Source organism: Amblyomma mixtum, chromosome 2 (genome assembly GCF_055824585.1).
Source record: "Amblyomma mixtum isolate Tamu chromosome 2, ASM5582458v1, whole genome shotgun sequence".
Lineage (NCBI taxonomy): Eukaryota > Metazoa > Arthropoda > Arachnida > Ixodida > Ixodidae > Amblyomma > Amblyomma mixtum.
This window is the reverse complement of record NC_143013.1, coordinates 85,535,732-85,551,984: the sequence shown is the minus strand read 5'-3', so window position 1 is coordinate 85,551,984 and position 16,253 is coordinate 85,535,732.

The following is a 16,253-nucleotide window of genomic DNA, read 5'->3' as shown; positions in this document are numbered from 1 at the left end:
TATCGTCGTGTTCATTAACTTTCATTTGTGCACAAGTAGGTTCAAACATAGAGAGCACGAGTCCAAGTTTGAACGCGTGGCCGGTTTTGTGGGACCTCTCCCAAAAACTCGAGTATACGCTGGCACTGGGATCCAAAAACCTACGCCCTCCTTCAGAAAAAAAAAAAAAACAAGGAGAGAAAGCGCCATCTGACGAGCATGGAGCAAGTCAAGTCACATGGAACGGCGCGAGATTTGAACCACCACAGCAGGGCAACAAACCAATTAAGTGCAATTTGTGGGAATTAACTCATTGACGCAAACGCTTGCCAAATCGAAGCTCACAAACTAACGAATTTTCCGTCGCATCAGTAGGAATTTTCCGTCGCATCACCAGTAAATTTTCTTTAGAATTACGTCAATCTTTTTTTTCTGAAACGATTTGTATTAACTGTTCTCGTAATATATGTGAGCGAAATGCGAGTCATAGTCCTAACAACACTTGTACTTTTTTTTTTCAGAGTTGTCCTGACAATACGCAACTGGCGACCGAAGCAGCTGTTGTCTTTGAGAATAGCTCCTTCGGGGACTCCTCCTGACCCATGAGGTCTGATATTGTAGTCGCTGTTTCGTTTATTTTATCAATGTAAGTATCCTCTTTCGTAAGCAATTTACGAGAGAATAAATTCTTACACAGATATGTCTTTGAGGCCATATAAAGAGTACGTGAACACAGCAGAACACGCTCAACTTAATCGTGTACAGCTGATATCTCAGTAAGCGTAACTTGCTCCCAAGATGCAACGCATCTCCCACCTCACCGAAAATTATTAATTTTGAAGCTGATCTTTATTTTCTGTAACACCGCGGAAGTTTCACTCAGATACACTGAGATGAACAGCTACTGGCTGGGACAGTCTAGTTCAGCTTTATTTTTATGTGCAACCAAACGAGGGAGAAAAATTATAGCCAGTGTCCATTTCATTTTTCTTTGTGTGCTTCTGCGAAACTGCAGACGGTGTCACACTCAAGACTGCGGCTCGATAGAGTCGGTGACTTGCAAACAAAACGTCATTCTAACCCAACTTCACTCGCGGACAACTTTCTGTGTAACTCATAGAGTTTCTTACTATTACCTAGAGGCAAAGCTGACAACCCGTCTATGGGAGTTAGCATGGAGACCCCTCGAGACCACTTCAGCCACCATGGGCGCTCAAAGCATCATGGGGCAGTGAGCTACCGACTGCAGAACTACAACTTTTGGCCAAAAAATAATAGAAAAATAAACCTTTTAGATAACTACAAATGTCCTAACATTCAATATCCTGCCTGTAGACTGCAACAAAGGAGCAGAAAAGCATGTAAATGCTAAGTTTGCCCGAAATATGAGATGGCTAGCTTTCCTATTGGCCAAGGAATGGACACTACAAAAGCTAATAGTTCGTAATTAACAGGCGCATTTTTAAAAGTAAATATGTTTAAAAAAATGTTGTTGCTTAGATACTTTAAGAGGTTTTTTAATGGCATTTCGGAAGAGCGAAACCTTTTATTGGCGTCGTGTGCTGTTGCAGTTTCGCTACTATGGCTTTTGCACACTGCGTTCGCGCGAAAGTCGTCTGCGCACACACGAACAGCGTTTTTGGAATGAAATACCTTAGTAGTGCCACTCCTTGGTCCCCAAAAACTACGACTGTCTCGAAACAAGTAGCTCACCGCCCCATGATGCTTTGAACGTCATTGGTGGCTAAAGTGCAGCGCCGCCAGCTTTCCCTCTGGGTAATAGCAAGCAACTCTATGGTGTAACTGCACTCAAGGCTGGAGGAAAAAGGTAGAGAGTGCCATTCCGCGGCAGAATATAGTCCTGAAGACAACAGTGACGGATTAAAAAAAATTATGCAAGATATTCTGCCCCTCGGCCGAGCTCAACGTGATGACAACCCCGCGGGCCGCCCTTCGCAGTTGAAAAGAATGTGGCGTTCACGGCATTGTGTGATATACGGAAGCTTCGGCCATCGGTCGCTCGAGAAAAAGCAAAGGAAGCAACGCTCGCTTATAGCCTCGGCCGCTTGGTGCAGTTCTACATGGGAAGAGGCTCATCCCGTTGCCATCCTCGCCTACAAGCCTTGGCTGCAGTGCCGCAGAAAGTTGTCCGCATGTATAGATTCTCGAAATAAGCGCTCGAGTACAGGTCGAGACATAGTAGGTACTACTGATTTGTCAAAGAAAACATACACGCGCCAATTATGCGTCATTAGAGAGTGTATGTTTTATTTGACAAATCATTATGAATTTCCCTCGCCACACGGGATTCCGTCGAACCCTAGATTTCAGTAGGTACTGCTACACTCGCGGACAACTTCCTGTGGCACAGCAGCCAGGCTTAGACGGAAAAAAGGTAGGAGACGGACCTCTGCCATACACTACTCTACCAAGCAGTCAGGCATGCAAATGAGTATTCTTTCGTTTTTCTTCAGGAGAGCAAGCTGCCGGGCTAGTTGGTGATGCATGTTGTGAAGAAGACAGGGCAAAAAACGGTCGAGGGACAGAAGAGAGACACACATAAGCGCTCGTGAACGTCTGTTTTTTGCGCTGACTTCTTCACAACTTTTTTTTCTTCCTTTCCTCCGGCGACACACGACCGAAGCGGGTCTGCGGCCACCGACATATGCCATGACCGCCGCTTTATGTACAGCCGCCTAATCCCATAATTCCGACGGGTGGCTTCTGGGATCTCTCTTGTTTAGCAGGGCAAAGGGCTAGAATTTTTTGCGTTTACTTGTGTGACACAGTGGAGCTTCGTTTCTCCAGCTTTGGCTTCAATGCCACGGAAAGCTGACCGCAAGTGTGGGTAGATGAGCTCGAGCACATTAGCCGAAAACCTTGAGTTGCTGCCTAATTTCGCTTTAACAGCGATAGCCGTCAGCAGCTGCAACCGCTAGATGTCGATTGCAATGATGTCCGCATCACATCACGCCCAAAAGCGAGAGGAAGCCGGCGCATGAGATGGTCTGCGACACCCTCCTTTCAAAGAGTGACATGTGGAGGCCTGCAGAGGCCTGATCCTTCTCATTTCAATTACCATATGTCTCCCACCTTACACTAACGACGTAGGCGTCTTGGATAGGCGATCGAGCTGGGGTCTTCTCCGTGTTCTAGATTATGCTGAGCAAGCGGGGTATGGGGAGAGAGGGGCGGAAAATGCGAACTGCAGCTCTAGTTGGCTCTGAAAAATAGTGATTGGCCCAAATCGTAGGATACGAAGTGAGAGACGCCACTGCTCGGGGATGAACCGACTGCGTTGTGTTTTCCTTATCAGATAGGTAGGGTGTGTGTGTGTGGGGGGGGGGGGGGGGGGGGAACCTTTGCTGCTGTAAAATTGCGACGTCTGCGACGCCTCTGACTGTCGCATAGCTTTGCGCTAAATTGCGTCCCCGTGTCATCAAACGCTTTTTATTGTTTCCTGCCCACAGCTCAAGCGCTGTGTGCAAGTTTTACAGCGAGTGTACTGACTGCACTATTGCAAGCAGGGAAAATTCAGATTCCTGCGCTTCATCTTGCCTTCAAATGCCATTTTGTGCTGGAACCACATTTAGCAGTGTGCTTCGTTTTTCTTTTTTTTTTTTTTCAGCGGTGATCTACTCCCTGGAAATGGGCCTTTCCACATTGTGCACGCTTGTCACAAGGTAAATCTGCACTGTGTTTAAGGTGGCACTGTTTTTTTTTTTCGCTTACACATAAAGGCCAACGGTATGCGCCGTAATGTGCATTAATCAAAATAAACAACAAACCTTTAGATATCGATACCCCGGGCACAACAGCAGCAGCACTACAAACCAGAACTAAAAGTAAAATGCACTGGCAGCATTGTAACTGTCTAATAATTATAGTCAAGGCATGGACTCGTGCCCGCGCTGTCACAAAGCATCGAACTCCAACACACTGGAGATGCCTTTGCCGCACTTTCAATTACGATGATAAGCCGCATGATATAATCTTGTGGCCAGATTCGTACCTCCGTTCGTGCCGGCCTGCTCTCACAGCCTCACTACGGACGATAGCAACTGCAGAGACATTACAGAAGTGTAGATATAAACGTTATTAACAGCATCAACTTAATAGCATCCAGTCAGAACTGATGTTAGAAGAATGAGTCATGAGCATGTTCTATTTTTCTTGGTGACTTTCCTTGGTAGGCATGACTGCCGTTATGTGTTGTTAAGTTGTATATAGATGTAAAATAAATTTATTTCTTGAGTCGGAAGGAACTGCCTCCCTTGACATTTTATAGCTTTATTTACTGCATATTTTAATGGCCAAGCTTCGCTTTGCACTGCGATGCACGGCAGAACGGAGCTCTCCAACAAACGGCGAAGGTAACAACAGAGAACAAGAAAGAGCTTCATTGTTTCGTGTCGCTTTCTTCACCGTGACATGACAGCTGCATGGCTCCACAGGGTACAGATCGGCACGGAGTCCCACGATGAATCTGCATAAAAGCCAATGCAAATACCTCTCAAGTTAGCAATGCGTGTATAACAAAATAGAAGCGCTCATGATGTGCGGACAGCACCGAAGTAAACAAGGTTCTCATGTATTTTGAATATTTGTGTACAGTTAGACGTTGTTCTAGTGTAATACTTCATAACATTCATAATACAATGACTCTGTTTTTCATATTCTGTGATGTAAATCACCATTCCAGGTAGGACTCAAGCTCAAGCCTGGCGTAAAACCTCCGGACAAGTGAGTTTTTTACGACATTACTAAAGCTCATTTTTATTGTGTGCAAAAGCGCAGGCTTATAATGGCACTTTGCGCCATGTTGATGGCCGGGGCTTTCATTGGCTAAACTAAAACTTGTATTCTTTGTTAAAAGCACAGGTCACTGTTGTCTGCAGAAACCGGCAGGTGCAGATTAGAGGCGATATATAATACTTGTTTAACAGGAACAAGTGATCAATAAGGCTCATGTACGAGTGGAACAAAGGATATAAACAGCATCCCCAGCCGAGGCATATCACACACGAAAGTAAGGGTGCAGTTACCATAGATGCCACATGCAAAAAGCCATTGAAAGTTTGGTGTGACCGCGAGGTTCGTGCCGTAATTTATGCTTTCACAAACTGCCCCTTTCCCCGTTGTAACGTATTGTCACTTATATTAGTGCTCTTGGAGTAAAACGCGGTAAATGCGTAACCATAACTCCGTGGCTACGTCAGGCCTCATGAGATGTTTTTGCTGTAGAAAAACTTTACTTGCGCCAGTAAACGAAGTTTTCCTCTGCCGCAGTGAAACTTACTAGTTCACAACACAAACACGCGCTATCCGATTTTTTCTTTCTCAAAACCCACGCAGAGCAGAGGCACATATTCGAAGGCGTTTCTATCATGTCTGTTTACCGTATACGCTAGCCGTACGCATCTTATGCACAACCTTAGTACCTGTTCAGTGATTCTGTTTGATACTCCGCTTTTGCAACGTTTTGACAGGCGGCCGCCATGGGGCGTGGTGGTCGTAAGGTCCTGCCTCTTGGTTGTTAAAAGATTTCGTGAAATAGCGAAGCCAGCTTCGCACAGCTCTTTCGTTGCGTGGATTCTCAACGATGATTGTCTATTTCGCCTTGCTTCCTTTTCTGAGCGGCTTTCTTTTACTCTTGCGTATACAAGAAACATATAGTAACGGAATAACTACTCACTGGCATCCACCCAAGCACAGGCACCCGGGTCCCGGGTTCGAACCCCGGACCAGGACGAATATTCCTTTAACTACGAAGTTTCTCAGAAAGCTGTATAGCTTTCCTTTGTAGCCGAATGGATGTGTTTGGGTCGATGCCAATGACTAATTACTCCCGTATTACACGTCTACTCCACCTTGGAGTATTCCCCTCAATATTTGACCAAGAAACATAGAGGTGTTTCCTCGGTTCTGCATCCAAGTTAAGAACATTAAATTCTGCTTTTGGTGCTTGGCAAATGACCTATTGAGCAAGGCTATAACGAACGAGAGGTAGAAGGAGTACTTATGAAATGACCGCCACTGATGCGCCATCTCCAATAGCGTGATGCCCTGAGAAGACTCCATTTGCAATATATAGTTACTTCGCTCTTAGTGGCTGGCACAATGCATGACGCTCGTTGGTACATCTGTGTTGAACAGCACGATGAAGAGGTCAGAAAGTCCGACGTATAAAAAGAAACGTGTTATTTGTGATCATGATGACGATTCTTTACCAGATGCCAGTCGGGCCTCTTAAGCCTTGCTGGAACAGCGATATGACTTCTCGCTTATAGTGTCGCAGACGTCCGTATTCCAAGTAGGAAAACTCTATACTTCATTTCCCGCCTCCATTCTTCAGGTTCTGTGCTGTCCGGTTAGCCTACGTCTCCAGGGCTTTAGAACAAACTCGAGACCCCCTTTTGACACGGGCGAAGCTGATAGAAAGATATCCACCTACATAAACGCAAGCCACTTCATTATGGTATGGCCCTTAATTCCCAAACTCCTAATTAGTGAACATTCATGTTTTGGTTGTTTTTTCATCATCGGCTATAATAATAAAGCACAAAAAACACTAAACCAAAAAAATACTGCTACAGGCTCACAATGTTATGGACAAGTGTACATGTGGAGAAACACAATAGGCTGTATCACGAAGAGGGTATAAAACAGACGCAGTCCCGTTCGCACATCTCGCTCGCGCATTCGCACGCCCGAGCACTCCAGCACACTGCTTGCCCCTCGTCGCTGTGGGCAATTCTGCAGCTGGCCTCGTTTAAGTATGTTACCATCGGAAGTGCTATATCCGCAGTGATTCTGAGGCGTCGGCCAGGTTGTAATGGGGAGAGAAGGATAGTGCAGTAGGGGGCTAAGTGGGAAAGAAGGTGGAGATACAGGGTGGTAGTTGGAAAAGGAGGAGAGAAGAGAGGGTGAAGAAAATGACAAGGAGAGAACAGGTGAGTGGACAGGAGGACAGGGACGCTACACCACCCCCGCACACTTTCCCAGGGTGTGTGTGGGTGCCGCGAAGAATACGCGGCGCGTAGGCAGCACTTGTATTAAATGACATGTGCCTCAGCCAGCAGCAGCAGCAGGAGCGGCGGTGGCAGACCGCCTTCTCGATGTCGCTCCCTTCTCTCTTTTGCTCTCCATCTGTTAAGCTAGAGCTCGGAACCTTTCAGCGGCGGCGCCTCGCGTGATCGATCAGCACCCCTATCCACGCTGCAGCGCAGCGCAGAGTCGCGAAATTCCATCTCTGGCACGACGGGCCAAGGGATAATGCGTACTCTGCCGCATCAGTTGCACTGATCGTCAGCGCCTTTGACAGCCACGCACTTAGAAACAAACAGAAGAACTGGCAGATGTGCACAGGCTTGCTCTCTAGGAAATGGCCGAGGGTCAGAGTCCGCGCTTCGCCCGTCCTTTGAGATAGAGCCCCAGGCTGCTTCGAGACTCGCTAGTAATTGTTGCGACTTCGCTATTACTATTCTGCCTCAGCGTGATTGTGCTCGCAGTATTAAATCATAAATGGCTGTACTAAACGATGTCTGATAAGTTCACTGCGCTTTTATGTTTTATGCGGTAGCGCTACACGGCACATTTTTCGATTTCAGACATACGTACACGCGCGTCCCTGAAGCCTGCTTTGTAGCAGGCGGCCCATCTGATTGTGTGCCCTTCACCCAGGCTTTTACACGGGTAAAGGGTACACCTGGGGAAAGACCTTCAAGGAATAAAGACCTTTAGTGTGAAGGCCTTCGTGAGAAATGCCTTAGGGGTAAAGATCCTAAAGGCCAAAGGCCTTTGTGGTAAAAACCTTTAGTCCAAATGTGTTTTCGGTAAAGGCTTTTGGTTCGAATGACTAGCAGGTAAAGACCTTAAGCGCCCAGCGTAACCAGTATTACTGCTTGATATTCCGCGCTTAGCTATGCTAAGCCTGCTGCTAATTTTTGTTCTCGCTTTACGTCATGACCACCTGCGAGGTGCAGCGCTAAACACAAACTGTTTTGTGCTGGATTCGCTTCCCCCCGTTAAAAAATCACGCGTCCTGGAGGTTGTGAACGCTTCATTTTTTTACGGGGGCTATAAGAAAGAGAAGTCTGAGGCAGAAAATGCCTGGGCGCGTATTCATGTCATCCACTCATTCATAATCATTAGGAATCATTTGCCCAGTTGCCTCTCCTGCATTGATAGTAATGTGTATGCGTGAATGCGTGCATTGACAACAATGCGTGGCGGCAGTTATTCGCCCCAGTAAATTCGGCTTGGCCTGCTCCGTAACCTAACAAACACATATTAGTTATTTAGATGTATACGGCAGGGCTGAACCAGCGTCAAAGAGGAAGATTTATGAGAAAATGCGTCTTCATGACAACACACAAATTAGGCTAGGTGCATGGTGGTGGAAATAAATTGAAAAACAAAAAAAATTATGCCACATGGTCATGGAACTGCAGACTAGGGAGGAATGTGAAATTATCAAGACATCAGAAATGACGGGTGCAGCGCAAAATATTGAATCATATTTCGCGAAAGTGATACAAATCTATCGCTGACGTGTTTGCAAACGGAGGGCGAAAAATCCTCGTATTCTTTATTTCAGGAACTGGAGAGAACGGTTGGGTCCCTTCCAAAGATTTCAGGTTTGTCCCATCGGCACTGTAAGTCCAACGCTGATTTCTTTATCTTTTTGATCGAGAATTTATTGTGTAAAAATTGGTCTTTAAGACGTCTAGCATAACGAGGAAATGAGGTACGTACTGATAACAGGGTTAAGAAAATGTCTGCCTAATGGCGCAGATGACAATATTTGACATAGAAGACAGGGTTTCGAATGAAAGATAAAAAAAAACGTGATAAAGCTGACAATATTTGCGGAGGAACAATCATGTACACGTCATAATGTTACCACCTTGACTCATGGCTTGTTTAGAATTGTTTTTTTTCCTCTCATAACATCCTCTCTGTGCTCCTTATGTGCAATTCAGTTAACCCAGGGTAGCTGTATTGCGCTGATTATAGAGGAGGTTTTTTTTTTTAAATAATTGTAGCCATGCATTTCTCTTGGGGGCCTAATGCCAGCTATGTTTCCTCATTTCTTAAAGTCATTTCAGGCCTCGGCAAGCACACGCCGTGCTTGTCGTGGGCCTCATCAGATTGAAGACGAAGAATTAAAGACCCGAGGAGCTAAATGCGAGACTATAGCTTTAGCGCAAAAGACATCAACTTTTCCTCAGCGTATGAAGCTTTCCTGCACTTGGCCAAATCGACAATCGGGAACATCGCTACTCAGTTATCTTAGTTAAAGTTGTAGTAGCTGTGGCAGTCATTTTGAAGTAGTAGTCATGCAGGTTAAATTACGTTTTTAATGTCACTATAGGTTATCAAGGAAAGAACAATATGAAACGAACTCGAAAAGAAAAAAAGTGGTTGCTACTTAGACTGGTTTGTTGCCCTAATTTTTTTTCGTTTTCTTGTTATCTCTCAGTGCACATTGGAAACCTGGGGACAAGACTGCTTTGCAGGAGGCTGCAGGTGCCTTAAGATGATGGGCAGAGGGCCCCCCCTTATGGGCTGCTACCTGTTTTCCGGTGACAAGGCTCCTTTCGGCTTCGAGCTGCCACCAGTCACCACTGAATATCCACCATACACAAGATTTCCGATGACTCCTGCACCTCCGACAACGGATGAACCTGACTATCCACCTCCAACAGAGGACTGGCATACCGTTACTCCCACACTTCCGTCAGAGACGCCTTCCACAGAAACCCCATCTCGATCAAAAGAGGCGGCTCCCGTTACGACTCCACATTCACCAGAGCCTTCTTCTACCACTTCATTGCGGTCAACGAACAAAACTACAATCAGATTCAAGGACATCTATTACGCTAGTGCTGTGAATAAAAAGGATCAAGTGAATTATCCCCAAAAATAAAAATATATTTATTCAATGTAAAGGCCAACATCTCATGTTCGTCCGGCGAAAGTGAAAAAAAAAAAGAATTGGTGGCAGTTTAGCATTGCTAACCACGAAATATTGTGCAGAAGCAGTTTTTTCCTGATGGACACCACCGCAACGTACCTGAAAACGTGATTGAGGTGCCCACTGACACAGGGGGCCAGTTATGCGACTTTCTTTCCCTCAAAATCAACGGAGCCGAGTCTACAACGTTATCAGCGAAAACGCCAATCAACCGATAGAACGCCAGCGGTCTGTTGCTTCCTGTTGTGGCTATTTATTAATAAAAGTAACAACAGTAGGAAAAGGTGTTGCTAGCTGCGACATCTGCCATCGAAAGCTGAAGCACCTGAGCTGCGGCTAGCGTGACAGAAAAGACAGGAAACGGGGAAGGAAAGAGGGGAGCGATAGTAAGAAAGGATAGGAAAGGGCGGCATTATACAATAAACTCTTAATCTGGTTCCACATAAGTTCTAGTTAGTAAGTGGAACCAGTTAGTAACTGGTTCGAGTTAGTAACTGGAACTTAAGTGGAAATTTCTACTAAAATGTTCCACTTGTATAAGTGGAACCGACGTTCCATATAGAAAACTAAGGAAACTAGTGGAGCAATGTTCCAGTTAAATGGGGAAGGTTTTAAGAGAAACACAAAGCTCCACATACTTGTGTCTGGAGCACACGTTCCACATACAGGCAGTCAAAGCAGAAATCTGGGCTAGTTGGTTGTGTACGTCATAGTAAACGTAAGACTAGCGCTTAAAAGCTGGACATAGAAAAAGGAATCAGACAGGACGTCTTAAGCGTTAGTCTTACGTTTAATATTGTCACGTTCTAGTGACGGCAGTCCAACAGTCAGAAAGACACCAACCAGTCTTGGAAACGAAGCTCTTTATTTGGGCTGACTTGCGCCCGTAAAAGAACTGAATCACTCGGCGGCGGCGTAAGCAACAAGCGTGCTCGTCGGTCGTCGAACTACGAATGTCCGCCGCTCGCGGCATTGCTCAATTTAAAGCCGGCAAGGAAACTTCCAGATAGCAGGACAAGATCATCTACAGTAATCTGGAAAAACCTAGATGCAGCCTTTCATGGCTGCGATCAATCGAGATTAGACTGGTCGCTTCTCGTGTCAAGAACAAAAATGATAACAGCCCTTTCCTGCAGCCTTGAGTGTGAACGAACAAACACTACAATGATACGTGGCATTACCCCCCTTCCAAAGAAGCATCGTCTCGATGCTTTAAAATGAAATTAAACACGGAGAATGCTTCGAGAACTTAGAGTCCTTTAGCGTTCCTAATAAGGTGTAAGGGCAGCGGTAAAAGCTTCAAGTCTGGCCGCGCCGTCGTCGGTGTCGTCGTCGTCGGTGTTGTCGTCGTCGGTGTTGTCGTCGTCGGTGTTGTCGTCGTCGGTGTTGTCGTCGTCGGTGTCGTCGTCGTCGGTGTCGTCGTCGTCGGTGCCGTCGTCGTCGGTGCCCTCGTCGTCGGTGCCGTCGTCGTCGGTGCCCTCGTCGTCGGTGCCGTCGTCGTCGGTGCCGTCGTCGTCGGTGTTGTCGTCGTAGTTGAGGCATGGTCTTGAGTACTCGTCGATGGAGGATCTTTGTCATTGCGAGAAGCAACCTCACCTCCAGAGGCTGCTTTATTTAGTTTAACCTTCGGGGGCTGGGGGAGCGTCCACGCACGGCGTAACCTCGGCTAGGAGAAACAAAGCGCGGGGACGATGGCGACGGAGAATGTGATAGGCGGCTCGGCGATGAGTATTCTTCCCGACGTAAAAACTCCTCGATTTCGGCTGATCGCTCGCCGGGTCGGGGTCGTGGAGCGTCGTAAGAGAACCCTCGGATGCCCAGTCTTCTGTATGGGCAGTGCCGGAGGACGTGACCGACTTCGCCACAGTGGAAGCATAGTGGGCGGCGCTGGTCGGGAGTTCTCCACTCGTCGCATTTCCTCGGCTGCGCGCGTCGCTCGTAGGACGGGCGGGTTGGGGCGAGCGGGCGGCGGTCCAACGCAGCTGGCTGAGGGCGATAGGGGCTTGGGTCCCGTCGTCGAGGTGCAGGACGGCGCACAGCTGCGGCGTAAGTCATAGCTGGGGGCTGCATAGGCTGCGTGGGTGTCGGCGTCACACCCAAGGCCTGCTGAACCTCGTCCCGGATGACGTCAGTGAGCGATGAAAGTTGCGGCTGCGTTCCCGTTCGCAGCAATCGTCGGAGCTCCTCTCGCACAACTTCACGTATAACCTCCCGCAGGTTATCGTTGTTAGCGGTGTCCATGCAGCTTGCTGACAAAAAGCGCTGCTGGCGGTCATACTGGCGGGCTCGGGCGTCAAGAGTTTTCTCCATTGTGGATGCCTCTTCTACGAATTCCGCGACGGTTTTCGGTGGGTTGCGAACGAGGCCGGCAAATAGTTGCTCTTTAACTCCTCGCATAAGCAACTTCACCTTCTCTTCTTCCTTCATGCTCGCGTCGGCACGCCGGAAGAGACGCTTCATTTCCTCAGTGTACACAGCAACGGTCTCGTTTGGGCGTTGTATGCGAGACTGTAGCAGCTGCTGGGCTCTCTCCTTTCGCACGACGTTCGTGAAGGTCTTTAGAAGCTGCTCCTTGAAGGTTTCCCAGTTCGTGAGGTTAGCTTCCTCATTCTCAAACCAGACTTTTGCTGGTCCCTCCAAGGCGAAGAAGACGTACTTAAGTTTCGTGGCATCGTCCCAGTTGTTGAAGATAGCCACACGGTCGAACTGCTCCAGCCATTCTTCGGGGTCGGCGCCAGGCGAAGCGTCGAAGGTTGGTGGCACCCGGGGCTGGTGAAGAATGATTGGAGTCGTCGTCTGGGGCAAGCTCATGGTAGACGTTGCGGCTGGCTTCCGCTTCCGGGTAAGGTCCGGCAGATTCCCGAACTCTGGTGCGTCCCCTTGCAGGCGTCGGCTAGCGCGGTGGACTGGATTTGGTTTTTGGTTTTTGTGGGGTTTAACGTCCCAAAGCGACTAAGGCTATGAGAGACGCCGTAGTGGAGGGCTCCGGAAATTTCGACCACCTGGGGTTCTTTAACGTGCACTGACATCGCACAGTACACGGGCCTCTAAGAATTTCTCCTCCAAAGAAATTCTAGCCGCCGCGGCCGGGATCGAACCCGCGTCTTTTGGGTCAGCAGCCGAGCACCATAGCCACTGAGCCACCGCGGCGGCGCGCGGTGGACTGGACTCAGGTCCTGCGGTTGATGACTCAGAGGGCTGGCGTCACGTCTTGTAGGGGGTGTCCGGTACATGGAAGGCTACCCAGCACCTCCACCAGATGTCACGTTCTAGTGACGGCAGTCCAGCAGTCAGGAAGACACCAACCAGTCTTGGAAACGAAGCTCTTTATTTGGGCTGACTTGCGCCCGTAAAAGAACTGAATCACTCGGCGGCGGCGTAAGCAACAAGCGTGCTCGTCGGTCGTCGAACTACGAATGTCCGCCGCTCGCGGCATCGCTCAATTTAAAGCCGGCAAGGAAACTTCCAGATAGCAGGACAAGATCATCTACAGTAATCAGGAAAAACCTAGATGCAGCCTTTCATGGCTGCGATCAATCGAGATTAGACTGGTCGCTTCTCGCGTCAAGAACAAAAATGATAACAGCCCTTTCCTGCAGCCTTGAGTGTGAACGAACAAACACTACAATGATACGTGGAAGGAAAGAGGAGAGCGATAGTAAGAAAGGATATGAAAGGGCGGCATTATACAATACACTCTTAATCTGGTTCCACATAAGTTCTAGTTAGTAAGTGGAACCAGTTAGTAACTGGTTCGAGTTAGTAACTGGAACTTAAGTGGAAATTTCTACTAAAATTTTCCACTTGTATAAGTGGAACCGACGTTCCATATAGAAAACTAAGGAAACTAGTGGAGCAATGTTCCAGTTAAATGGGGAAGGTTTTAAGAGAAACACAAAGCTCCACATACTTGTGTCTGGAGCACACGTTCCACATACAGGCAGTCAAAGCAGAAATCTGGGCTAGTTGGTTGTGTACGTCATAGTAAACGTAAGACTAGCGCTTAAAAGCTGGACATAGAAAAAGGAATCAGACAGGACGTCTTAAGCGTTAGTCTTACGTTTAATATGACATACAGACAGCTCGCGAGTGCCGACCTAACTGACGTATTCACTGCTTGGCGCTGCTGCACAATTGAGACGCCCAACTCAGCATATTGTTCAGCGTCCTCGCATTGCGTGTTTTTGACACTGTGGACACTTACCCGAGGGCATGTTCAGGCATCATTGAACTGGACCAGAATAACCCTTCGGACGAAGTGTACATGCCCGTGAATGACATTGCTTGGCCATACATATTCTGAACAATCTCAGTGATCAAACATGGTGCAGTTTTATGACACGGAGCTGCTGTTTTTACATGACCATACATCTTCTCGTATTTGCGTACAGTATTATTTGTAATTTACGTTGGCAGGAAATAGACTTGTGCTGAATTTCACCCTCAGCTGCCGCAGCAATAACGAACACCACGAGGGAAGAACTACAGGGGTTAGATGGATCACCATAAAGAATAAATTAGCATGGTTTGTTTAGCAGTGTTAGGGAAAATTTAGATCACGAAAAAAAAATGATATAAAATTGGTAAAAAACGTACTTTGAATCATTTATTGTCCTGCCAACACCTGTCTAAAAACATGGCTGCGTCTGGCAAAGTTATGGTCGCGGAAAAGCAAAAAAACACTTCTCAACGAAATCAAATTACCAGCTATCATGTCTTTTCAGTTTTTTCCATTTTATTTCAAGAAACGATTACACACGCAGCTGTTCGAACCTGTAGTTATTAAGTCTAGTGAAGGACCGAAATGCAAAACAAAGCAGAAAGGACAGACCCTATGACCATGAGATACAAACAGATGCAAGCCTTTATATCGTAACTGTCAAATTCTTCACATGATAATTACAACAAATGTGTCAACAACTGCACAAATCAGACCGCGAAAATGTTCATGCAAAAGGCACACTCAAAGCAGACAGGTGGCGCCAAGAATAAACCTCCTACATGGTCGTTTTTTGCACTCAACTGTTTGTGTTCACATAATATATAGAAAAATTTGAATCGTTCATTACCATGCATGGCCTGTTTGTGCCACATCATGCAGCTACCATTTATATAAGGTGTCTTTCGTGATCTCAGTGTGTGTTCGCGAATGTACAGGGTCTGTTCTGAAAGTAGTAGGACTGGTTTTTTCCTGGGCGAACGGGCGGACGTGAGGTGGTCTGCACGTACAGGATAGTTGAAGGGGGATATTGGGAATGCTGGGGAAAATCGGCAGTCGGCTCTAGGCCGTTGAAGAGAGGAGGTCGCTTGTACTGTGAACCCCTGTTGAAACGTCTCGTCACGCAGAATCATCGAGCGTTTACTTGATCAGCGATACGCGATCAAATTTTGAGTAAATCTTGGTAAAACGGGCAAAGAGACTCACAACATGATTAAGGAGGCCTACGGTGACGCTTCCATGGGTAGATCAGGTGTTTTTGATAGGCACAAGCTTTTCCGAGAAGGTAAGGAAAGAGTGGAGGAAGACGACCGCTTCAGACGCCCTTCGACCAGCAAGACCAACGAAAATGTGTAGCGAGGGAAACATTTACTTAACAGTGAGCTAGCAGAATGATTGCTGATGACTTGAGCATTCCTCAAACCCAAGTTTTTGAGATCGTGACAGAAAACTTATCCATGAGGATAGCGTGCGCGAGGTTGGTGCCGGGAGTGTTGTCAGAGGAGGAAAAGGCCAACTGGTAGGATCTTCTTCATCATGTGAATGAGGGCCCCGATTTTTTGCCCAGCACAAGGCGGCAACGCTGTCTCAGCCCCCCTGCAGTCTCGACTTGGCCCTGCCAGACTTTTTTCTATTCCCGAGAATAAAATCGACGCTCAAGGGGAAACATCACGGATCGGTAGAGGTGGTTCAACAGGCCGTGACGAGGGAGTTAAACAGCATTCCGGTCCAGGCGTTCCTGGAGGCGTACGAAAACTGTGAAACTCATTGGCAGCAGCGTGTAGGTACGGAAGGGTGCTACCTTGAAAAATTGTAATCTTTTGTACTATTCTCTTGAATAAATTTTGTTTAAAAAAATGAGTCCTACTACTTTCAGAACAGACCATGTATATCGTTTATGAGGCTCAAGTGTACATTCAGCAACAGCAGCATGCACTCTAGTGTCGATTTCTCTTGGCCAAATAAAGGCAAACAAGAAAGACCAACGGCATGCTCAGGAACACCTCGCTCGGACAGTCATCACGTGTTAAAAATAGTGACCTCCACCTCCTGACCAACAAAGCAAAAAAAGAGCGC